The sequence below is a fragment of the Oryx dammah genome, unplaced genomic scaffold, assembly GCF_014754425.2.
Source record: "Oryx dammah isolate SB20612 unplaced genomic scaffold, SCBI_Odam_1.1 HiC_scaffold_14, whole genome shotgun sequence".
NCBI classification, from domain to species: domain Eukaryota; kingdom Metazoa; phylum Chordata; class Mammalia; order Artiodactyla; family Bovidae; genus Oryx; species Oryx dammah.
Window position 1 is genome coordinate 8,187,179 of NW_024070198.1, and position 26,892 is coordinate 8,214,070.

The 26,892-nt window shown below is 41.0% G+C and overlaps 1 protein-coding gene and 1 non-coding gene across 2 annotated transcripts in view; both read right to left on the reverse strand.

Moving 5' to 3' along the window:
* The window catches only part of ASAH2 (N-acylsphingosine amidohydrolase 2), a 103,602-nt gene that overhangs the window by 75,989 nt on the left and 721 nt on the right, over positions 1-26,892 (reverse strand). The window lies entirely within an intron of this gene.
* On the reverse strand, positions 25,110-25,217 carry LOC120874006. The gene has a single exon (XR_005723579.1). It is a non-coding gene; the product is annotated as a U6 spliceosomal RNA (small nuclear RNA).

Below are 26,892 nucleotides of genomic sequence, written 5' to 3' on the forward strand. Positions count from 1 at the left end.
GTCCATGGGGTCATAAAAGAATCAGACATGACTTAGCTTAGTCAGAAGCAACTTAACATTCACACACGTTCCCAGCAATACTGACAGTCCTGCTTTTCTCAGACAAAAGGGTAGACAAACTATTCCAAGTCTACAGAGCTCCTCTTCACAAATATACCCCAGTCCCACTTTCAACACAAAGGGCAAAAGATAAACAGAAACATTGGGGGTATGGAAAAGATTGTAATTAGGAATCTAAAGATTGAGGCTTTTTTCTCAGTGATCTTTATCCCTCTTAAGTTTCATTTTCCTTGTGTGAAAAATAAAGACTAACACAAAAATCACCTGATTAATATAGGTATTTTTTTAAGTTCTTTGCTAACTCTACAGCATGATGCATTGAGTTATTAAATTGAATGTGGGGGGCGGTCCTAAGACGGCTGAGGACTAGGACGGGGAGACCACTTTCTCCCCCACAAATTCATCAAAAGAACATTTCAATGCTGAGTAAATTCCACAAAACAACTTCTGAATGCTGGCAGAGGACATCAGGCACCCAGAAAAGCAGCTCATTGTCTTCAAAAACAGGTAGGAAAAAATATAAAAGATGAAATAAGAGACCAAAGAGGCAGGGAGGGAGCTCCGTCCCAGGAAGGGAGTCTTAAAAAGAGAGAAGTTTCCAAACGCCAGGAAACACTCTCACAGCCCCGTCTGTGGCGAGCCTTGGAAGCACAGAGGGCAACATAACAGGGAGGAAAAATAAATAAATAATTAAAACCCACAGATTATGAGCCCAACGGTAACTCTCCCAGTGGAGAAGCAGCACAGACGCCTGCATTCACCACTAGCAAGCGGGGGCCGGGCAGGGAGGCGCGGGCTGCATTGCTTTTTAAGAATCGGGCCGGAATACCCCGAGTGTAACCAGAGCGAACTAACTCGGGCTAGCAAACCAGATTGTGGGATAGCTACCACGCAAAAAGCTCTAACATAAGACACCGCCAGGACAGCGCACAGAACAAAGGATGGAACAGAATTAGCCGGTTGCAGACCATCCCCCTCCGGGGACAGGCAGCCAGAGCTGGAAGGGCCGGAAGGAGGCAATCGCAGCCCCAGAGAGACATTAACTACCAAAATGCAAGCAAGCTCCTTTGCTAACTAAGACTTCTTGGGGTTCTGGACAGTCACCATCTGCCTGAGAAGGGGTGCCCGTGGTACACCCAGAAAACTGAGCAGCAGGGACGGGAGAGGCGATAAGTCACAGTGACCGCGCCAAACACCTGAGCTACTTGGACCTGGGAAGGGCACAAAATGCAGGCCCAACCGAGTCTGCGCCTCTGAGGACTACCTGAGTGCCTGAGCCTCAGCGGCTTAGACAGGGGAGGTGCATGCAGCCCAGGGCTGGCCTCAGATGGTGCCCGGTGGAGCAACCTAGAGCCTGAGCTGTGTGTGCTGCGAGCGGGGGCAGGCCCAGCGTGGCTGAGACACTGCGAGCACACACCAGTGTTATTTGTTTGCAGCGTCCCTCCTTCCCTACAGCGCGACTGAAAAAGTGAGCCTAAAAAAAGTGTCCACCACCGCCCCCCTTGTGTCAGGGCGTAAATCAGACACTGAAGAGACCAGCAAACAGAAGAAGCTAAAACAGAGGGAACCAATTGGAAGTGACAGGTGCAATAGATTAAAACCCTGTCATTAGCACCGACTACATAGGAAGGGGCCTATAGATCTTGAGAAATATAAGCCAGACCAAGGAACTATCTGAAAATGAATTGACCCCACAATACCCACAACACCACCAGAGAAAGTCCCAGATATACCTTTACTATTTTTACAATCATTCTTTTTTTTTGTTTTGTTTTTTCTTTTCTTTTTTTAAACATTTTTTAATTTTTAAGTCCTCTATTTCTCCTTTACTTTTAATTTTTATAATCTACTATTACCTTTCAAAAAAAAAGACCCTATTTTTAAAGCAAACGCCATATATATATATCTTGTGGTTGTTGTTTTTTAATAATTCTTGTGACTTTGTCTTTTCTTTCTTCTTCTTCTTTTCTTTAATATTGTATTTTTGAAAATCCAACTTCTAGTCTAGATTTTTAATCTTTGATTTTTGGTATTTGTTATCAATTTTGTACCTTTAAAAACCCAATCTTCAGTACCCATTTTTACCTGAGAGCAAGATTATTGGCTTGACTGCTCTCTCCTTCTTTGGACTCTCCTTTTTCTCCACCAGGTTGCCTCTGTCTCCTCCCTCCCCCTTCTCTTCTCTACTCAACTCTGTGAATCTCTGTGTGTTCCAGATAGTGGAGAACACTTAGGGAACTGGTTACTGGCTGGATCTGTCTCTCTCTTTTCATTTCCCTCTTTTATCCTCCTGGCCACCTCTGTCTATTTCCTCCCTCTCCCTGTATAACTCCATGAACATCTCAGAGTGGTCCAGACTGAGAAGCGCACATAAGGAAGTGATTACTGGCTAGCCTGCTCTCTCCTCTTTTGATCCCACCTCATTTCATTCCAGTCACCTCTAACTACCCCCTTCCTCTTCTCTTCTCCATGTAACTCAGTGAACCTCTCTGGGTGTCCCTCACTGTGGAGAAACTTTTCATCTTTAACCTAGATGTTTTATCATCAGTGCTGTATAGATGGAGAAGTCTTGAGGCTACTGTAAAAATAAAACTGAAAACCAGGAGCAGGAGGCTTAAGTCCAAATCATGAGAACATCAGAGAACTCCAGACTCCAGGGAACATTAATCAATAGGAGCTCATCAAACGCCTCCATACCTACACTGAAACCAAGCACCAGCCAAGGGCCAACAAGTTCCAGAGCAAGACATACCACGTAAATTCTCCAGCAACACAGGAACACACCCCTGAGCTTCAATATACAGGCAGCTCAAAGTTACTCCAAAACCATTGACATCTCATAACTCATTACTAGACACTTCATTGCACTCCAGAGAGAAGAAATCCAGCTCCACCCACCAGAACACCAACACAAGCTTCCCTAACCAAGAAACCTTGACAAGCCACCTGTACAACCCCACCCACAGGGAGGAAACTCCATAATAAAGAGAACTCCACAAACTGCCAGAATACAGAAAGGCAACCCCAAATACAGCAATATAACCAAGATAAAGAGACACAGGAATACCCAGCAAGTAAAGGAACGGGATAAATGCCAACCAAACCAAACAAAAGAGGAGAGATAGGAAATCTACCTGATAAAGAATTCCAAATAATGATAGTGAAAATGATCCAAACTCTTAAAATCAAAATGGAATCACAGATAAATAGCCTGGAGTCAAGGATTGAGAAGATTCAAGAAAGGTTTAACAAGGACCTAGAAGAAATAAAAAAGAGTCAATATATAATGAATAATTCAATAAATGAGATCAGAAACACTCTGGAGGCAACAAATAGTAGAATAATGGAGGCAGAAGATAGGATTAGTGAAATAGAAGATAGAATGGTAGAAATAAATGAATCAGAGAGGAAAAAAGAAAAACGAATTAAAAGAAATGAGAACAATCTCAGAGACTTTCAGAACAATATGAAACGCTCCAACATTCGAACTATAGGAGTCCCAGAAGAAGAAGACAAAAAGAAAGACCACGAGAAAATACTTGAGGAGATAATAGTTGAAAACTTCCCTAAAATGGGTAAGGAAATAATCACCCAAGTCCAAGAAACCCAGAGAGTCCCAAACAGGATAAACCCAAGGCGAAACACCCCAAGACACATATTAATCAAATTAACAAAGATCAAACACAAAGAACAAATATTAAAAGCAGCAAGGGAAAAACAACAAATAACACACAAGGGGATCCCCATAAGGATAAGAGCTGATCTTTCAATAGAAACTCTTCAGGCCAGGAGGGAATGGCAAGACATACTTAAAGTGATGAAAGAAAATAACCTACAGCCCAGATTACTGTACCCAGCAAGGATCTCATTCAAATATGAAGGAGAAATCAAAAGCTTTACAGACAAGCAAAAGCTGAGAGAATTCAGCACCATCAAACCAGTTCTCCAACAAATGCTAAAGGATATTCTCTAGATAGAAAACACAAAAAGGGTGTATAAACAATAAAGTAAATGGCAATGGGATCATACTTATCAATAATTACCTTAAACGTAAATGGGTTGAGTGCCCCAACCAAAAAACAAAGACTGGCTGAATGGATACAAAAACAAGACCCCTATATATGTTGTCTACAAGAGACCCAACTCAAAACAAGGGACACGTACAGACTGAAAGTGAAGGGCTGGAAAAAGATATTCCACGCAAACAGAGACCAAAAGAAAGCAGGAGTAGCAATACTCATATCCAAAAAAATAGACTTTAAAACAAAGGCTGTGAAAAGAGACAAAGAAGGCCACTACATAATGATCAAAGGATCAATCCAAGAAGAAGATATAACAATTATAAATATATATGCACCCAACATAGGAGCACCACAATATGTAAGACAAATGCTAACAAGTATGAGAGGGGAAATTAACAATAACACAATAATAATTGGCGACTTTAATACCCCACTCACACCTATGGACAGATCAACTAAACAGAAAATTAACAAAGAAACACAAACTTTAAATGATACAATAGACCAGTTAAACCTAATTGATATCTATAGGACATTTCACCCCAAAACAATGAATTTCACCTTTTTCTCAAGTGCTCACGGAACCTTCTCCAGGATAGATCACATCCTGGGCCATAAATCTAGCCTTGATAAATTCAAAAAAATTGAAATCATTCCAAGCATCTTTTCTGACCATAATGCATTAAGATTAGATCTCAATTACAGGAGAAAAACTATTAAAAATTCCAACATATGGAGGCTGAACAACATGCTTCTGAATAACCAACAAATCACAGAAGAAATCAAAAAAGAAATATGCATAGAAACGAATGAAAATGAAAAAACAACAACCCAAAACCTGTGGGACACTGTAAAAGCAGTGCTAAGGGGAAAGTTCATAGCAATACAGGCATACCTCAAGAAACAAGAAAAAAGTCAAATAAATAACCTAACTCTACACCTAAAGCAACTAGAAAAGGAAGAAATGGAGAACCCCAGGGTTAGTAGAAGGAAAGAAATCTTAAAAATTAGGGCAGAAATAAATGCAAAAGAAACAAAAGAGACCATAGCAAAAATCAACAAAGCCCAAAGCTGGTTCTTTGAAAGGATAAATAAAATTGACAAACCATTAGCCAGACTCATCAAGAAACAGAGGGAGAAAAATCAAATCAATAAAATTAGAAATAAAAATGGAGAGATCACAACAGACAACACAGAAATACAAAGGATCATAAAAGACTACTATTAGCAATTATATGCCAATAAAATGGACAAGGTGGAAAAAAAATGGACAAATTCTAAGAAAAATACAACTTTCCAAAACTGAACCGGGAAGAAATAGAAAATCTTAACAGACCCATCACAAGCACGGAAATTGAAACTGTAATCAGAAATCTTCCAGCAAACAAAAGCCCAGGTCCAGATGGCTTCACAGCCGAATTCTACCAAAAATTTAGAGAATAGCTAACACCTATCCTACTCAAACTCTTCCAGAAAATTGCAGAGGAAGGTGAACTTCCAAACTCATTCTATGAGGCCACCATCACCCTAATACCAAAACCTGACAAAGATGCCACAAAAAAAGAAAACTACAGGCCAATATCACTGATGAACATAGATGCAAAAATCCTTAACAAAATTCTAGCAATCAGAACCCAACAACACATTAAAAAGGTCATACACCATGACCAAGTGGGCTTTATCCCAGGGATGCAAGGATTCTTCAATATCCGCAAATCAATCAATGTAATTCACCACATTAACAAATTGAAAGATAAAAACCATATGATTATCTCAATAGATGCAGACAAAGCCTTTGACAAAATTCAACATCCATTTATGATAAAAACTCTCCAGAAAGCAGGAATAGAAGGAACATACCTCAACATAATAAAAGCTATATATGACAAACCCACAGCAAACATTATCCTCAATGGTGAAAAATTGAAAGCATTTCCCCTAAAGTCAGGAACAAGACAAGGGTGCTCACTTTCACCCCTACTATTCAACATAGTTCTGGAAGTTTTGGCCACAGCAATAAGAGCAGAAAAAGAAATAAAAGGAATCCAAATTGGAAAACAAGAAGTAAAACTCTCACTGTTTGCAGATGACATCATCCTCTACATAGAAAACACTAAAGACTCCACCAGAAAATTACTAGAGCTAATCAATGAATATAGTAAAGTTGCAGGATATAAAATCAACACACAGAAATCCCTTGCATTCCTATACACTAATAATGAGAAAGTAGAAAAAGAAATTCAGGAAACAATTCCATTCACCATTGCAACGAAAAGAATAAAATACTTAGGAATATATCTACCTAAAGAAACTAAAGACCTATATATAGAAAACTATAAAACACTGATGAAAGAAATCAAAGAGGACACTAATAGATGGAGAAATATACCATGTTCATGGATCAGAAGAATCAATATAGTGAAAATGAGTATACTACCCAAAGCAATCTACAGAATCAATGCAATCTCTATCAAGCTACCAGCGGTATTTTTCACAGAGCTAGAACAAATAATCTCACAATTTGTACGGAAATACAAAAAACCTCGAATAGCCAAAGCAATCTTGAGAAAGAAGAATGGAACTGGAGGAATCAACTTGCCTGACTTCAGGCTCTACTACAAAGCCAGTCATCAAGACAGTATGGTATTGGCACAAAGACAGAAATATAGTTCAATGGAACAAAATAGAAAGCCCAGAGATAAATCCACACACCTATGGACACCTTATCTTCAACAAAGGAGGCAAGAATATACAATGGAGTAAAGACAATCTCTTCAACAAGTGGTGCTGGGAAAACTGGTCAACCACTTGTAAAAGAATAAAACTAGATCACTTTCTAACACCATACACAAAAATAAACTCAAAATGTATTAAAGACCTAAACGTAAGACCAGAAACTATAAAACTCCTAGAGGAGAACATAGCAAAACACTCTCCGACATAAATCACAGCAGGATCCTCTATGATCCACCTCCCAGAATACTGGAAATAAAAGCAAAAATAAACAAATGAGATCTAATTAAAATTAAAAGCTTTTGCACCACAAAGGAAACTATAAGCAAGGTGAAAAGACAGCTTTCAGAATGGGAGAAAATAAGAGCAAATGAAGCAACTGACAAACAACTCTTCTCAAAAATATACAAGCAACCCTTGCAGCTCAATTCAAGAAAAATAAATGACCCAATCAAAAAATGGGCCAAAGAACTAAACAGACATTTCTCCAAAGACATACAGATGGCTAACAAACACATGAAAAGATGCTCAACATCACTCATTATCAGAGAAATGCAAATCAAAACCACAATAAGTTACCATTTCACACCAGTCAGAATGGCTATCCAAAAGCTTACACGCAATAAATGCTGGACAGGGTGTGGAGAAAAGGGAACCCTCTTACACTGTCGATGGGAATGCAAACTACTACAGCCACTATGGAGAACAGTGTGGAGATTCCTTAAAAAACTGGAAATGAAACTGCCTTATGACCCAGCAATCCCACTGCTGGGCATACACACCGAGGAAACCAGAATTGAAAGAGACATGTGTACCTCAATGTTCATCACAGCACTGTTTATAATAGCCAGGACATGGAAGCAACCTAGATGTCCATCAGCAGACGAATGGATGAGAAAGCTGTGGTACATATACACTATGGAGTATTCAGTTCAGTTCAGTCGCTCAGTCGTGTCCTACTCTTTGCGACCCCATGAATCGCAGCACGCCCGGCCACCCTGTCCATCACCATCTCCCGGAGTTCACTCAGACTCACGTCCATCGAGTCAGTGATGCCATTCAGCCATCTCATCCTCAGTCGTCCCCTTCTCCTCCTGCCCCCAATCCCTCCCAGCATCAGAGTCTTTTCCAATGAGTGAATTCTTCTCATGAGGTGGCCAAAGTACTGTAGTTTCAGCTTTAGCATCATTCCTTCCAAGGAAATCCCAGGGCTGATCTCCTTCAGAATGGACTGGTTGGATCTCTTTGCAGTCCAAGGGACTTGCAAGAGTCTTCTCCAATACCACAGTTCAAAAGCATCAATTCTGCTGTGCTCAGCCTTCTTCACAGTCCAACTCTCACATCCATACACGACCACAGGAAAAACCATAGCCTTGACTAGATGGACCTTAGTCGGCAAAGTAATGTCTCTGCTTTTGAATATACTATCTAGGTTGGTCATAACTTTCCTTCCAAAAAGTAAGCGTCTTTTAATTTCATGGCTGCAGTCACCATCTGCAGTGATTTTGGAGCCCCCCAAAATAAAGTCTGACACTGTTTCTACTGTTTGCTCATGTATTTCCCATGAAGTGATGGGACCAGATGCCATGATCTTCGTTTTCTGAATGTTGAGCTTTAAGCCAACTTTTTCACTCTCCTCTTTTACTTTCATTAAGAGGCTTTTTATCTCCTCTTCACTTTCTGCCATAAGGATGGTGTCATCTGCATAGCTGAGGTTATTGATATTTCTCCCAGCAATCTTGATTCCAGCTTGTGTTTCTTCCAGTCCAGCGTTTCTCATGATGTACTCTGCATATAAGGTAAATAAGCAGGGTGACAATATACAGCCTTGACATACTCATTTTCCTATTTGGAACCAGTCTGTTGTTCCATGTCCAGTTCTAACTGTTGCTTCCTGACCTGCATACAGCTTTCTCAAGAGGCAGGTCAGGTGGTCTGGTATTCCCATCTCTTTCAGAATTTTCCACAGTTTATTGCGACTCAGCCATTAAAAAGAATACATTTGAATCAGTTCTAATGACGTGGGTGAAACTGGAGCCGATTATACAGAGTGAAGTAAGCCAGAAAGAAAAACACCAACACAGTATACTAACACATATATATGGAATTTAGAAAGATATTAATGATAACCCTGCATGTGAGACAGCAAAAGAGACACAGATGTATAGAACAGACTTTTGGACTCTGGGAGAGGGAGAGGGTGGGATGATTTGGGAGAATGTCATTGAAACATGTATACTATCACGTAAGAAATGAATCACCAGTCTAGGTTTGATACAGAATACAGGATGCTTGGGGCTGGTGCACTGGGATGACCTAGAGAGATGTTATGGGGAGGGAGGTGGGAGGGGGGTTCAGGATTGGGAACTCATGTACACCCGTGGTGGATTCATGTCAATGTATGACAAAACCAATACAGTATTTTAAAGTAAAATAAAGTAAAATTTTAAAAAGTAAAATAAATAAATAAATAAATTGAATATGGATGCCCAAGTGGGCAGGTTCTGTACCTTTAAAACCTTATAGCACAGTTGTTTTCCTGGTGCATTCCTCAAGCTTGGTTCTATAGATCTCCCTATTAGAATTTGACATACTCAACCTTGGGGAGAAGGAGGTTTTTGCTATTTTCAAAACTTCCAGAGGATTTTAAAATTTAGATAAAATTGGAATTGCCAAACTTCCCTACTTCTCTACCATTAGATAAACAGTGTGGAGCTATATAACTTGGCAGAGCATTTGGAAATTTTTTTGATGATTTGTCTCTTTCCAAAACCACACATAAGAATCTACTGCCTTTGGCAGTGACAAATTTCACCTGTTTGCCCTACAAGATTATGAATGCTGATTGGAGGAAAGTGGGCTTCAGCTGCATTTATCATGATGATTTCAGGGACAAAGAACAATATCTTTGATGTAATTTTTCCTTTCACATAAATCTCAGATGTATAGCATCTCCCACCTGTACTGTGCACTTGTGGGGAAAAGTACCTCACTGCCCTTTTCGTTGCTGTTGAGGTTTTGGCTGCACCTCACCACATCCAGGATCTTAGTTCCCCAATTAGGGATCAAAACTGTGCCCCCTGCATTGGGAATGCAGAGTCTTAACCACTGGACCACCAGAAAAATCCCAAAACAATCCTTTGATAGAACTTGGGGGAAAAAAGGACCAAGAGAAACAGGAAGCAACTTCCTTATCAAAGTCCAATGGGACTCAGCGCTCTCTAGGCCCAGTGGGAGTTGACACTAAAGCACATTGTCAGAACCTCCCTGGTGTCCCAGTGGTTAAGAATCCCCTGCCAGTGCAGAGAACATAGGTTCGATCCCCGGTCAGAAACTAAAAGTGCCACAACTACTGAGCCTGTGCACTCTAGAGCCCGTGCTCTGCAACTAGAGAGCAGCTCTCCACTGCCTTAGAGAAAACCTACCACTAGAAAAAACCTAAACAGCAACAAAGAGCCCATGAGCCAAAATGAAGACCCAGCATAGCCAAAACTAAATAAAAGTAATTTTTTTAAAAAGAGAGATAATATTTTTTTTTTTTTTAAGTACACTGTCTTTCTTGTATTGAGCAGAACCAGCCTGAGGAGGAAGCTTGCCTGCTGAGAACTACTGTCTCCCCTGCCTGGAGCAAATGTACTTGAACCATTCACAGAGGATTCTATCCCCCCTCCCACCCACAACCCACCCTTGCCTTGGATCAGCCAAAATGCAAAGAGGAAGGAAAGCAGGCCATACCCATGCTATAGAGCAAATGCATACCAATCTCAGGCTCTTTCTTGCTGCAGTTTGTCTGACTTTTTCCCAAGGATAACCCACTTAAGATTCAGGGGAAAGAAGAAAATGTTTTTACTCATGTGTTCTACCTGGAGTGATAAAATGTCTGCAGGAAAACTTAACATTGTGGGTTTGTCATCGATTTGGGATGGTTATAAGCTTAGGTGGCCTCTGAGATAGCCAGACTCAAATGGTATGGCCAATGAATTGAGAGGGGTATCTGTCTGATACTCCCACCACTGTGTGAGGTCAGAACCAAGCCTCATTGTGAACCAGAAGCTGAGGAAGGGTTTTGATCCTGAGAGGCTGAGATTAGGGTAGGGAGGTCTCAGTGGAGGTGAGTGGATTCCCCAAGAATCAAGGAGGTTGGCCTATGAAGTCAGAACCAGGCAGGAATCTCAAACTTGTAAGAGTCAAAGGCAGGATCCATCAGATATGGAGTCAAGACAGGGCCAGGCAGGGATAAAATCTAAGTTAAAGCAGATGAGACACAAATCCCAAAGGGTTAGCTGTCTTGTGTAAAGACCCAGATCACCTATAGGTAGTGTTTGTGACTCCATTTTGCACATCAGTAGATTAAGGACACTTGCATGGGTTGGGCTGGCTAATCACACCAACACAAAGGGTGACAACTTACTGAGCTGCTGCCACGAAGAAATTTATTAAAACAAGACAAGGAGGGCTTTTTATCTTTTTAAGCTAATAATAAAAAATAAAATGAAATTAATTTACTGACTCTTTGTATGTTCCTGACCTCTTCTAAAAGCATGACACAACCTGCCTCATTTAATACTCATACTTTGAGGATGGTATTATTCCTATCCCTATTTTCCATTTGAATGAAAAGAAAAACAATCATAGAGAAGTTAAACAAATAGCCAAGAGTCCTACTGCAAGCAGGAGATGAAGCTGGATTCAAAACCAGATCATCTGTCTTCAGAGCCTTCCAGCTTGACCATCAGCTACACCGTGCAATAAAAGTCTTTTACTATTAGTAGTATTAACATACCTGACCTCCTTAGTGAAAGTGTTAGTCACTCAGTCGTGCCTGACTCTTTGCAACCCCATGGACTGCAGGCTACCAGGCTCCTCTGTCCATGGGATTTTCTAGGCAAGGACAAGGATACTGGCGTAGTTTGCCATTTCCTTCTCCAGAGGATCTTCCCAACCCAGGGATCAAACTCAGGTCTCCTGCACTGCAGACCAGTTGAGTAACCAGGGAAGACCAACCTCCTTAGGGTAACAATCAAATAATTCCTACAAAGTAGTCAAAAGCACAGAGCTGGGACTTCCCTGGTGGTCCAGTGGTTGAGAATCTGCTTTGCAAATCAGGGGACATGGGTTCAATCCCTGGTTGGGGAGCTAAGATCCCACATGCCACAGAGCAACTAAGCTCATGCACCACAGCTAGGGAGTCCATGGGCCAAACAAAAGCTGCCAAGTGCCACAAGTAACACCCAACAGAGTCAAATAAATACATAAATAAATATTTTTTATAAAACCAAGGCTAATAGGAGGTCAAATATTTAGACTCAGGAACTGTGAGAAGAGGTAAGGATTCTAAAATCATCTAGTCCAACCTCCACGTCATACAGATAAATTACTTGCCCAAAGTCACTGTCATTGAGACTTCATACTCATCCATATCTGATTCTCCATTCCTCTGCAAACACACAGGAAGTTCACACTTTCCAGCCCTCTGGCAGTCATTTCATTGGTCAATGGACTGGAGATGGCATTGACGGGTGTCATCTCTGGATTGAAGTATTAATGTGGAGGCATTTGAGAGCAAGTGTGAGTTCTCCATGATCTCTCTGCTGTGGTGACCCTGGTAACTGCATATCCCCCAGGTTACAAGATCTCTGAAGCACCATTCCGAAGAAATCTACCTCAGAGTCCTCAGACAGGAGTGTGCTTTGCATAAAGAAGTACATGCTATGTGTTAAGCAAATAAAGATTTTACCACGGCAAAGACCCCCATCCATTATGATTAACACAGCCACCTGATTAAATCAGCTAGTGACTCCTTATCCTAATTATAAATCTTCTTTTAGAATTTCCTTCATTTTTTTGGGGGGGGGGTCCTTGTTGTTTAATTTTTTTTTTATTTATTTTTTTAATTTTTTTTATTTTTTTTTTTAAAATTTATTTATTTATTTTTAATTTTTACTTTACAATTCTGTATTGGTTTTGGCATAGATTGACATGAATCCACCACAGGTGTACATGCGTTCCCAAACATGAGCCCCCCTCCCACCCCCCTCCCCACAACATCTCTCTGGGTCATCCCCGCGCGTCAGCCCCAAGCGTGTCATATCCTGCATCCGACATAGACTGGCATTTCGATTCTTACATGATATTATACATGTTTCAATGCCATTCTCCCAAATCATCACACCCTCTCCCTCTCCCTCTGAGTCCAAAAGTCCGCTATACACCTCTGTGTCTTTTTTGCTGTCCTGCACACAGGGTCATCATTGCCATTCAGTCCAATAAATGCCATGAATCAAATAGTTTTACATCCACATATAGAAAAATGAAATTTAAATCCTATCTCACAATACTCACAAAAATTAACTCAAAATAGATGAAAGGTTTACTACACATAACATCTGAAACTATAAAACTCTTCGAAGAAATATAGGGAAGATCACTGATCTTGGCAATAATTTTTTTGAATATGCACCCCCAAAAAAGCACAAGCAACAAAAACAAAAATCAATAAGTGGGACTATAGCAAATGGAAAAGCTTCCAAACAGCAGACGAGACAATCAACAAAATGAGAAGACAGCCTACAGAACAGGAGAAAATATTTGCAAACCATATGTTAGATAAGAAGTTAATATCCAAAATATAAAGAACTCATACAACTCGACAACCAAAATACAAACAATTCAATTGAAAAATAAGCAGAGGAAATACATAGATGTTTTTTTCCCAAAGACATCCAAATGATGAAAGGGTATATCAAAGGATGCTCAACATTACATTTTGAAATATATTAAAATTTCTAAAACTTCTAAAATTAAAATCTCTAATTTAGAGATCACATTTCATGTACTCTCAACTCTGTTAAGTCACTTCAGTCGTGTCCGATTCTGTGCAACCCCATAGATGGTAGCCCACCAGGCTCCCCCGTCCCTGGGATTCTCCTGGCAAGAACACTGGAGTGGGTTGCCATTTCCTTCTCCAAGGCATGAAAGTGAAAAGTGAAAGTGAAGTCGCTCAGTCATGTCTGACTCTTAGCGACCCCATGGACTGCAGCCTACCAGGCTCCTCCGTCCATGGGATTTTCCGCAAGAGTGCTGGAGTGGGGTGCCATTGCCTTTTCCAACTCTCAACTCTAAGACATGGCTAAAATGGGGAAGAAATATAAAAGGCTCCCATGTCATCGAAACTTATGAAAGAAAATCCATGCATTTTATACCACAGGAGAGTCTCTTCAGCTCATGCAGGGCTTGGTGATTTTTAATTTACATAAAGTTCTAACCAACCATTCTTTGTCTTCCAATCACAGATTGTGTCTAGAAGCAGGCACACAGGTAGCAAAAGTGATAGCTGAAAGAGGGCTCAAATGAAAAATGACTCAGTCTATGACAATAGTCAGTGATCAGAGAAACAGCTTGAGTCATTTTTGTTTAATAGTCTGTAAGTCAGCAGAAGAATGTGTACCATATTTGAAAACATTTTCCTCCAAGATTTTTTTTTTTAAGTTTGGGATTTGAAAGAAAGAACTTCATGTTTTAAAGCTATTAAAAAAATAAAAATGAAGATGGAGACAAAAACAAACAAATCTGTTTCCAAATGCTACAAGGTTTTTATTAAGTTGGGATTTGGAGAATTTTTATTTTCTGCATTTTACTTAAACATTTAATTTTTGTGCTATGATGATGTATTATTTTTGTGATACAAAGCTAATTTTTTTAAAGGATGAATGTAGGGTATGAAAAAGTCATGCTGAGTAACTAATTCAACTAGGTTAAAAAAAATGGTGTCAGCCCTTCTAATCTACTCTTAGACAAGGACATGCTTAGTTGTGTCCAACTCTTTGCAGCCCCATGGACTGTAGCCTGTCAGGCTTCTCTGTCCATGGGATTCTACAGGCAAGAATACTGGTATGGGTTGCATTTCCTCCTCCAAGGGATCTTCCTGAGCCAGGGATCAAACCAGCATCTCCTGTGTCTCCTGTATTGCAGGCAGATTCATTATCCACTGAGCCAATCTTCAGTTCAGTTCAGTCGCTCAGTCGTGTCTGACTCTTGCAGCACCCCAGGCCTCCCTGTCCATCACCAACTCCCGGAGTTTACCCAAACTCATGCCCATTGAGTTGGTGATGCCATCCAGCCTTCTCACCCTCTGTTGTCCCCTTCTCCTCCTGCCCCCAATCCCTCCCAGCATGAGGGTCTTTTCAAATGAGTCAACTCTTCGCATCAGGTGGCCAAAGTACTGGAGTTCCAGCTTCAGCATCAGTCCTTCCAATGAACACTCAGGACTGATCTCCTTGCTGTCCAAGGGACTCTCAAGAGTCTTCTCCAACACCACAGTTCGAAAGCATCAATTCTTCGGTGCTCAACTTTCTTTATAGTCCAACTCTCATATCCATACATGACCACTGGAAAAACCATAGCCTTGACTAAATGGTCCTTTGTCAGCAAAGTAATGTCTCTGCTTTTTAATATGCTGTATAGGTTGATCATAACTTTCCTTCCAAGGAGTAAGCGTCTTTTAATTTCATGGCTGCAATTAGCCAGTCTTAGGCATCATCAAATGAAAAACACCACTGAAAATAGTTTTTTTTTTTTTTTTAACATGAGGCAGACAGTGCTCACTTGACTCCATCTTGGTTGAGCTCCTAACCAATGATCGGATCATGTGGTACTTTTAGAAAAACTAAGGCATCAACTGGTGTAGTCAGGTCTAATGGAACAGAGCAGGTTCTACCTGCTTATTAATTTCTCTAATCAGTAAACAGGCTGAGCTGCCTCTTCATGCCCAGGTGAGCTAAACCTTGGATGCATCATAAGAGATCAAAGTTATCCTGAATTTGATAAGGATATTGGTGTTTTCCTAAAAGGACAGGTACCACAATGTGGTGTTGGAGAAGACTCTTGAGAGTCCCTTGGACTGCAAGGAGATCCAACCAGTCCATTCTAAAGGAGATCAGCCCTGGGTGTTCTTTGGAAGGAAGGATGCTAAAGCTGGAACTCCAGTACTTTGGCCACCTCATGCGAAGAGTTGACTCATTGGAAAAGACTCTGATGCTGGGAGGGATTGGGGGCAGGAGGAAAAGGAGACGACCGAGGATGAGATGGCTGGATGGCATCACAGACTCAATGGATGTGAGTCTGAGTGAACTCCGGGAGACGGTGATGGACAAGGAGGCCTGGCGTGCTGCGATTCACGTGGTCGCAAAGAGTCGGACACGACTAAACAACTGTACTAACTAACTAACTAACCACAATGTGACATAGGGCTGTGACCATTGCCTAACAAATGAGTCCACAGATAAAGACAGGATGAAAGATTCATATTTTTTCCATTCCAGTGTGCCAATTCCCAGCTTGGTATATTCAAAAGATTTAATTACTGAGGTTCAGCCTGATCACTGACACATTTAAAGAGATGCCAGGGTAAACAACTGGTCTGTTTACATCAATGCATTCTTGCTGAACATCAATCAGCCTTAGTGAGTTTCTTTTTAAAAGCTGGAATTATGAATTGGCTGAGGAACTATTTCTTTCAGAAACCAAACCATTGAGCTACAAGCCTTTTAAACAGAATGAGTTGTCAACCAAATAAAGAAAAAGAAAAAGGGCTTTCAGTCTCACCTCACACTGCTGAAAAACTACCTCAAAATATCTTGAAAGAGACAGGCCACCAATTGCAGGATATGTAGGCCCTTAACAGCACCATTAAAGGGAGAAAACAACGTGGGAAAATTGGCGTGATGCTCCTGACAGGCCTGCCAGCCCTGCTGGGAGAGGACATCTCTAGCCAAACCACAATTCCTGCCATAATCAAACTGAATTATGAAACAAAAGAAAACATCTTGCTCTAGTTTAAGCAGGTCATAAGCCAAATTATCCTTGAAAAGTCTTTGCAGGGAGAAAAAAACAAACCCAATTTGTAGAGGAGAAAATGAGATGCTAAACGATGCTTCAAATCTTGCCCAGGAAGGAGATTGCCTACGTCATATGCACATTGAAGGTAGAAGTAAATAAGTGGACATGTTTATCAGCAACTCTCCCAAGGATTGAGGTGTGCTTTAGCTGACTGAAACTCAAAGACATCTGCAAGACAGGTGCATCATAGCAACACTGGGTGTTGAGGAGAAAATGGGATCAGTGAGGACTGTCACAGTCAGAAAGTGTATGCCTCTCTGAAGGGGATGAAAGGCCAGTGTTGACAGATTTTCTCATTTTTTTAATGAAAAGTCAGTAGCTAAAGTATAATTGATCTATAACGTTGTGTTACTTTCAAATGTACAGCAAAGTGATTCCATTATACACATACACATGTAAATATATACATATACATATTTATCAGATTCTTTTTAATCATAGCTTATTACAAGATATTGTATATAGCACCCTATGCTCTAACAGGTCTTTGTTGTTTATCTATTTTATATGTAGTAGTGAGTTTGTTAATCCCAAACTCCTAATTTATCTCTCCCTTCCCTTCCCTTCAGGTAATCATAAATTTCTCTTCTATGTCTGTGAGTTTGTTTCTGCTTTGTTAATAGGTTTATTTGTATCATTTTTTTAGATTCCACATATGAGGTATCATGTGATATTTGTCTTTCTCTGACTTCACTTAGTATGATAATCTTTATGTCCAAAAAGCCAGTGATATCAATATTTATCTCAATTTCTTGATTTCAAATGCAGGCAAACAATTCTGAATAAATATTTTATCATTATTTAGGTCAACACTATGTGTGACAAACTTAACATATGTCAACCACAAGTTGCAACTGCCAATTTAATCCATTGCTTCCTTTATTCAAAATTATTTTCTGAAATACTCTCACAGACATAGAAAATAATAAAAATTAAACTGAAAAACAATAAAAAACTAGTCAGATAAAGAAGGTATGTAGAGAGAGGCTGGGGTTAGGAGATGTAAGCTTTTATGTATAGAATGGATGAACAAGGTCTTACTGTATGGCACAGAGAACTATATTCAATATTCTATGATGGACTATAATGGAAAAAATATTTTATAAAAGAGTATATATATATATATCTAAATCACTTTGCTGTATAGTTGAAATTAATACAAAATTGTAAATGAATTACACTTCAATTTTTAAAAATTGGTAATAAGAAAAAAAAGGATGCTGAAAAATATTTTGGAAGCTAAAAAAACATTTTGGAACCTGGGGTTAGAGATGGACAACCATTTAAAAAGAAAGGTGGAATCCCATTTGGGAGGGAAGCAGAACCAAGGTAGTGCATGGAGGTGGCAGTGGGAATGGAAAGAGGGCATAATTTGAGAAGGAGTGGTGAAGCTTGTCACCAGGATTTGACAATTGCTCAATGTGGGAGGTGAAGGATGGGGGAAACCAGACGTCGCTTTAATTTTTTTAAGATTGAGAGAATTTGATGCCACTAACCAAAGGAGATGTGGGAAAACAAATTGTTAAAATGGATTCAATTTGAGTACTGGCTATTCAGGCAGGTCTAAAAGCATTAGAGTGAAACCTGAGGTTAATATTTGTGACTACAAGACAGAACAAAAATCTCATGAATATAGCAGTTCTTCCAAGATTCTAGCAAATTGGAATTTTTAAAAAATGCATATGGGAGAGAAATAGACTTAATTTTCCCTAGAAGTATTACAACCTTGTTCAAGATTTCTGGCAGAATCCAGAAAAGGAAGAAAGGCGAAAACATGGTTGCCCAAGAGTGCTGTTTTAGTTTTGCATAAGAAACACCGGGAGGAATGACTCTTGCTTTGCCTAATGGACCACGGCTGAGCAAGCTGAAACACGATGTTCCACGTTCCATCTTCCAACTCTGCTCTGTGCCTGAAGTTCGCACTTAATGAGATACACGAGAGACCCCAGTAAATTATGAAATCTACTGTTCTGCTGCTGGTTGAGCTAGGTTTTCACACAACAAAAGCGGGGTCTCGCGTACAGAGGAAAGGGGCTGGAGTTTTAGCTCTTTCCTTGGAGTCACAAAGAGCTGGACATGACTGAACGTGCACGCACATCAAATCTGCATGGGAGGATAAATAACTGTGGTTTAGAATACGGGTTTGGCCCAAGATTTCTTAAGTTCAAATCCCACTACTGCCCTAATGAGAGGAAGTCACAACTTCTCTATGCCTCTAGTCTCTCATCTGTAAAACAGAAATAATCATAACCTCTAAAGGTTGTTGTGAAGACTGAGAAACACATGGTAAGCACACTCAAAAGTTATTAAATAGGATTGCTTCCCAATTACTCTTTTTGGTATAGATACTTTTACCAAGCACTAACGAATAATTCCTCTCATACTTTAGTCTAACCCATGAGACCTCCTATTTTCTACAACAAAAATTTCCCTTGACTTGGAATGAGTAGAGGAGGAACTTCAAGACCTGTGAATGAATTAATGCCTTCTGTAAAGGGAGTTCTCAGAGGCCTCCCCACTCTGAGGTGTCTTTCCTGTATAGGAAGTTAGGCAGACAATTACTCATCCATAAAACAGAATGAAATAATGCCATTTGTAGCAAGATGGATGGACCTAAATATTATGCTAAGTGAAGTAAGCCAGCCAAGACAAAGATAAACATCACATGATGTTGCTTATATGTGAAATCTAAAAATCAAGTAAACTTATTTTCAAAACAGAAAGAGACTCAGACACAGAAAACAAATTTATGGTTACCAAAGCAGAAAGGGCAGGGAATAAATGAGGAGTTTGGGATTAACATATATACTCTGCTATATAATATAGGCAACCAATAAGGACTTACTGCATAAAAACACAGGAAACAACCTACGAGGAAAAAGAGTCTGAAGAATGTGTGTGTGTGTGTGTGTGTGTGTGTGTATAACTGAATCACTGTGCTATATACCCGAAACTAACACATTGTAAATCAACTATACTTCAATTTTTTTAAAAAGCACACAACACAAAAACTGCTCCTACCATGGCTGATTTCAAGCAACCAAAGGAATATTAAGTTGGAAGATCTATGCACAATTTGCTGCGATGAGCCAAAATAAACTTTTTCTTCAATAAATCACTGTCACTACACAAACCACCTCTTAAGCCACCAATGAGCCATTTCTCCTGTATAGTCTCAGATGACACTGCTGTCCTGGGGCACATCTTTTGGAAAAGTTTGGGGGAAATTTCCTCATCTGAACGGGAAATTAGCTGAGAGTCACAGCCAGAAGCATCCTGCACCTCAGGAAGCCTAGCTGTCACAGATCCATCTCTTTAGGGTGACCTCACACATTCATGTCCAGTGACACAGGGTAGTTGTCCTCCTGATTTGGAGTCTTGATCCTGGGAATGGAAAACTGGCCATATCAAAATTCCTATTACAATTTTTTCAGGGATATGCATTCTGCTCTGATGCCTGCCCTGAGAGATGGTCCACGTAAGCTTAGTTCCTCCCATTCCTCTCAACAAGGTATTTGCACTCAATATTTGACATGTTCTCCATTTTTATCACCCAGTGTTGACTTGTCCTTGGCTCTTAGCAGAGAATCAGGCACCTCCTCCTCTGATGAGGAAATGGAGAGACTAGCAAAGAACTCACTGCCGAAGGGCTTTGGAATGGTGCCTATTTGGAAGGAGCTGCGGCTGCGATGGCACAGGAGCGGCAGAGAGGAGCTACCCCACATCCAAGGTCAAGGGTGGCAGCCAAGAGGAGCTACCACATGTCCAAGGTAAGGAGCAGTGGCTGTGCTTTGCTGGAGCAGCCATGAAGAGATACCCTATGTCCAAAGTAAGAGAAACCCAAGATGGTAGGCGCTGAGAGAGGGTATCAGAGGGCAGATAGACTGAAACCACAATCACAGACAACTAGCCAATCTTATCACACGGACCACAGCCTTGTTTAACTCACTGAGACTAAGCCATGCTGTGTGGGGCCACCCAAGACGGATGGGTCATGGTGGAGAGGTCTGACAGAACATGGTCCACTAGAGAAGGGAATGGCAAATGACTTCAGTATTCTTGCTTTGAGAACACCATGAACAGTATGAAAAGGCAAAAAGATAGGACACTGAAAGATGAACTCCCCAGGCGGGGAGGTGCCCAATATGCTACTGGAGATCAGTGGAGAAATAACTCCAGAAAGAATGAAGGGATGGAGCCAAAGCAAAAACAATACCCAGCTGCGGATGCGACTGGTGATAGAAGCAAGGTCCGATGCTGTAAAGAGCAATATTGCATAGGAACCTGGAATGTTAGGTCCATGAATCAAGGCAAATTGGAACTGGTCAAACAGGAGATGGCAAGAATGAACTTCAATATTCTAGTAATCAGCAAATTAAAATGGACTGGAATGGGTGAATTTAACTCAGATGACCATTATATCTACTACTGTGGGCAGGAATCCCTCAGAAGAAATGGAGTAGCCATCATGGTCAACAAGAGAGTCTGAAATGCAGTACTTCGATGCAATCTCAAAAACGACAGAATGATCTCTGTTCGTTTCCAAGGCAAACCATTCAATATCAGGGTCATCCAAGTCTATGCCCCAACCAGTAATGCTGAAGAAGCTGAAGTTGAATGGTTCTATGAAGACCTACAAAACCTTTTAGAACTAACACCCAAAAAAGATGTTCTTTTCATTATAGGGGACTGGAATGCAAAAAGAGGATGTCAAGAAACACCTGGAGTAACAGGCAAATTTGGCCTTGGAATACAGAATGAAGCAGGGCAAAGGCTAATAGAATTTTGCCAAGAGAACACACTGGTCATAGCAAACACCCTCTTCCAACAACACAAGAGAAGACTCTACACATGGACATCACCAGCTGGTCAACACCAAAATCAGATTGATTATATTCTTTGCAGCCAAAGATGGAGAAGCTCTATACAGTCAGCAAAAACAAGACCAGGAGCTGACTGTGGCTCAGATCATGAGCGCCTTATTGCCAAATTCAGACCTAAATTTAAGAAAGTAGGGAAAACCACTAGACCATTCAGGTATGACCTAAATAAAACCCCTTATGATTATACAGTGAAAGTGAGAAATAGATTTAAGGGACTGATCTGATAGATAGAGTGCCTGATGAACTATGGATGGAGGTTTGTGACATTGTAAAGGAGACAGGGATCAAGACCATCCCCATGGAAAAGAAACGCAAAAAAGCAAAATGGCTGTCTGAGAAGGCCTTACAAATAGCTGTGAAAAGAAGAGAGGCGAAAAGCAAAGGAGAAAAGGAAAGATATAAGCATCTGAATGCAGAGTTCCAAAGAATAGCAAGGAGAGATAAGAAAGCCTTCCTCAGCAATCAATGCAAAGAAATAGAGGAAAATAACAGAATGGGAAAGACTAGAGATCTCTTCAAGAAAATCAGAGACACCAAGGGAACATCTTATGCAGAGATGGGCTCGATAAAGGACAGAAATGGTATGGACCTAACAGAAGCAGAAGATATTAAGAAGAGGTGGCAAGAATACACAGAAGTACTGTACAAAAAAGATCTTCACAACCCAGATAATCATGATGGTGTGATCACTCACCTAGAGCCAGACATCCTGGAATGTGAAGTCAAGTGGGCCTTAGGTAGCATCACTGAGAACAAAGCTAGTGGAGGTGATGGAATTCCAGTTGAGCTGTTTCAAATCCTGAAAGATGATGTGAAAGTGCTGCACTCAATATGCCAGCGAATTTGGAAAACTCAGCAGTGGCCACAGGACTGGAAAAGGTCAGTTTCTACATCAATTCCAAAGAAAGGCAATGCCAAAGAATGCTCAATCTACTGCACGATTGAACTCATCTCACACACTAGGAAAGTAATGCTCAAAATTCTCCAAGCCAGGCTTCAACAATACATGAACCGTGAACTTCCAGATGTTCAAGCTGGTTTTAGAAAAGACAGAGGAACCAGAGATCAAATTGCCAACATCTGCTGGATCATGGAATAAGCAAGAGAATTCCAGAAAAATATATCTTTCTGCTTTATTGACTATGCCAAAGCCTTTGACTGTGTGGATCACAATAAACTGTGGAAAATTCTGAGAGAGATGGGAATCCCAGACCACCTAACCTGCCTCTTGAGAAACCTGTATGCAGGTCAGGAAGCAACAGAACTGGACATGGAACAACAGACTGGTTCCAAATAGGAAAAGGAGTACGTCAAGGCTGTATATTGTCACCCTGCTTATTTAACTTATATGCAGAGTACATCATGAGAAATTCTGGGCTGGAGGAAGCACAAACTGGAATCAAGATTGCTAGGAGACATATCAATAACCAGATATGCAGATGATACCACCCTTATGGCAGAAAGTGAAGAGGAACTAAAGAGCCTCTTGATGAAAGTGAAAGAGGAGAGTGAAAAAGTTGGCTTAAAGTGCAACATTCAGAAAACTAAGATCATGGCATCCGGTCCCATCACTTCATGGCAAATAGACGGGGAAACAGTGGCTGACTTTATTTTTTGTGGCTCCAAAATCACTGCAGATGGTGATTGCAGGCATGAAATTAAAAGATGCTTACTCCTTGGAAGGAAAGTTATGACCAATCTAGACAGCATATTAAAAAGCAGAGACATTCTTTTGCCAACAAAGGTCTGTCTAGTCAAGGCTATGGTTTTTCCAGTAGTTATTTATGGATGTGCGAGTTGGACTATAAAGAAAGCTGAGTGCTGAAGAATTGATGCTTTTGAACTTGGTGTTGGAGAAGACTCTTGAGAGTCCCTTGGACTGTGAGGAGATCCAACCAGTCCATCCTAAAGGAAATCAGTCCTGAGTGTTCATTGGGAGGACTGATGTTGAAGCTGAAACTTGAATACTTTAGCCACCTGATGTGAAGAGTGGACTCATTTGAAAAGACCCTGATGCTAGGAAAGATTGAGGGCAGGAGGAGAAGAGGACAACGGAGGATTAGATGGTTGGATGGCATCACTGACTCAATGGACATCGATTTGGGTAGATTCTGACAGTTGGTGATGGATAGGGAGGCCTGGCGTGCTGTGATTCATGGGGTTGCAAAGAGTCGGACATGACTGAGTGACTGAACTGAACTTGGAGCTGGCTCTTGATATCTCTGCTTTACCCAGTGGGCTCAGTCTCCTGTTATCCCTTCACAGCACAACTGTTTCCTTTTGGCAAAGATGACTGGCTGGGGGGCATGCCTTTCCTCATCTTCCTGCCGAGAACCTACTTCGCAGCATGTGGAAGCCGTACACAGAGGAAATGCGTGATATTGCTGTGAAAGCTGCAGAGTGCTGAGAAGGCATTAATTATCTTAACAGTGACCCCCCAGATGGAGTCAAGGGCTTAATTTATTTCATCCTCTTAAACTTTATACACTCTTTTATTCTGGAACTATTTAATGAGCATATGTCAATTTGGTGTTCGAGTCCCATTCTGTTCCTCCCTGTATCACTTGTACTATCCTAGAGTTTCACACACAGAACCCTAAGTTTACCAATGATGCAACTGAGGCTCAAGGAAGTTCAAAGAGCTAGGAAGTTGCAGATACAGTGCCGGGGTCCAGCCCCCGCAGGATCCAGGGAAACCCGAAGGAGAAACGGCGTCGGCGGGGGGTCTCCCATGGCGGCTCCCGGCAATACACGATGTGAATTCACTTCTTTGGATTCCAGTTGCAGCTGTCCCATCACCCTGACACAGGAGAGGTGATCAATAACATGCCTGATAAACCCTCCTTTTCTTCAACCCTGGCCTGATGAAACTTTTGCTCTACCACTCACACTCTATCTTCAAATCACCAGGCAACTACTAAATACAAAAATCAGTCAATCAGCTAGTTCATAGAGGAAGTGATATGGGGGCTGAGTGATGGAAACGGCAGGATCCTGAAGCTGGGGTGGGGGGTGGAAGTAAAGACGCAGGAGGCACAAAACAAGGGACGGACTCTGGGGCTCTCTGAGCGCAGAGGCACTTGCTGTCAGGCAGGCATTTCACACCTCAAGGATGATACAGACAGGTGGTCTTCAAAAGCTTTGGCTCCTGAAACCCCTAAAAGAAGTTTCTACTTCCTTGTGTATTTCTTAAATTAATTTATATTTTAATTGAAGGATAATGGCTTTACAGAATTTTTTGTTTTCTTTCAAACCTCAACATGAATCAGCTATAGGTATACACATGTCCCCTCCCTCTTAAACCTCCCTCCCCATCCCACCCCTCTAGGTTGATACAGAGTCCCTGTTGAGTTCCCTGAGACATACAGCAATTCCCATTGGCTGTCTATGTTACATATGGCAATGTAAGTTTCCATGTTACTCTCTCCACACATCTCACCCTCTCCTCCCCTCTCCCCATGACCATAAGTCTGTTCTCTACGTCTGTCTTTCCATTGCTTCCCTGAAAATAAATAAAAATATGGAACGCTTTGCAAATTTGTGTAACATCCTTGTGCAGGGGCCATGTTAATCTCTGTATTATTCCAATTTTAGTATATGTGCTGCCAAACATCTAAAGCTCTTACATGCTGAAATACTTGGAAAAAATGTATTTTCTAAATTTCTGTATACTGTACACATATTTGACATTTATTTTGGCCAAAACCTTAAGCAGAAGAATCTGTATGTTAGATTTACAAAAAAATATCCACAGACCTTAGTCAAACCCGTTTTTATCAAATTGGCCTGCCAAACCAGAATTACTCTTAGAAACTATCAGACTTCAGTTTCAATTTCAATAGACATATTCATTCATACACTTTATCTATGTGATAACCTTCTCACTCCTTCATTGAAACTCTGAGACAAGACACAGTACTTGGCACAGTTTGAAACCTAGAGAAACAAGATGAGGTCTGTTTCTGCTTGCTTTGGGCTTACCAGGCTCCCTCTCTGGAACAATGTGCTCTGAAATCATCTCTGGGGTGATGCCCAGGAGATTTCTGTATGTCTTGAAACCAGAGTGAGACTATATGCCCAGAGTGAGGCTCCAGATGAGTAGAAGTTTGCCTTTACTTTCTGAAGCAGAACTCATATGGATCCTCCAGCAAAAAAAGTTATTGGAAAGCAATTTAAATGGAAGTTGAGAATCTGGAAGTTAATCCCCTTAAATGCTAACTATGCCCAGCAGCCCCTGAAATCTTTAGCTACCTTCACCTGCACTGCTGTGAACGATGCCTTCTAGACCCTGCTCTCACATCCCAAATTTCCCTCTTTCATGACTCAGGATTGTCAAACCGGCCCCCTGGCCACTACTGCAGTGCCCATCTAGATTTCTCTCTCTAACCCTCTGCCTTCAAAACCTAGGCTTCAAATTCCTGATTCTGACCACCTTTCCTTCATTCTGGAAAAACGCCTTTACTTCAGGAAGAGAGATTTTAAAGAGACACTAAACTGATTTGTATGAAGGTATTAAGGACTGAGACAGCCTACCTAAATCTTAAAGTATTGTTTGCATTTTTCAAAGAAAAACTTGCTTACCAGAAGGAGTCTCCCATGGGCTGGAAATTCAGGTGAATATATGAGAAGCTGTGGGCACTGGGGGCTTCCCTCATAGCTCAGCTGGTAAAGAATCCACCTGCAATGCAGGAGACCTGGGTTGGATCCCTGGGTTGGGAAAATCCCCCGGAGAAGGGAAAGGCTACCCACTCCAGTGGACACTGGGAAGGAAATATTTTAGGTTAATTCCAGGATAATTAATGACCAGTTTTGATCACTGTGCTGAGAAACAGTAACTTGTTAAGTAGGGTCTGAGCCTGGCAAGGGCTTCCCCGGTGGCTCAGTGGTAAAGAATCCTCCTGCCAATGCAGGAGACACAGGTTCAGTCTCTGGGTTGGGAAAATCCCCTGGAGAAGGAAAAAGCAAACCACTCCAGTATTCTTGCCTGGGAAATCCCATGGACAGAGGAGCCTGGTGGGCTACAGTCCATGGCTTTCAAAAGAATCAGACATGACTTAGAGACTAAAAAATAAACTCGACAAGTAGCAACCCCCACCCCCTGCCACCATTTAAAATCTTGCAGGTACTAACTGGTACTAACATCTATTCAGTGTCAGCTGACAGATGTTGCTGCAGAGTCAGAATGGAGATGCAATGAGATGCACACAAACTTAAGTCCCTCTATCCTTGGAAATTCCATCCAACCCAAGTTTTTGGATTAGTTCTAGTCCACTCTAAATCGGAGTTGTTCTAAAATC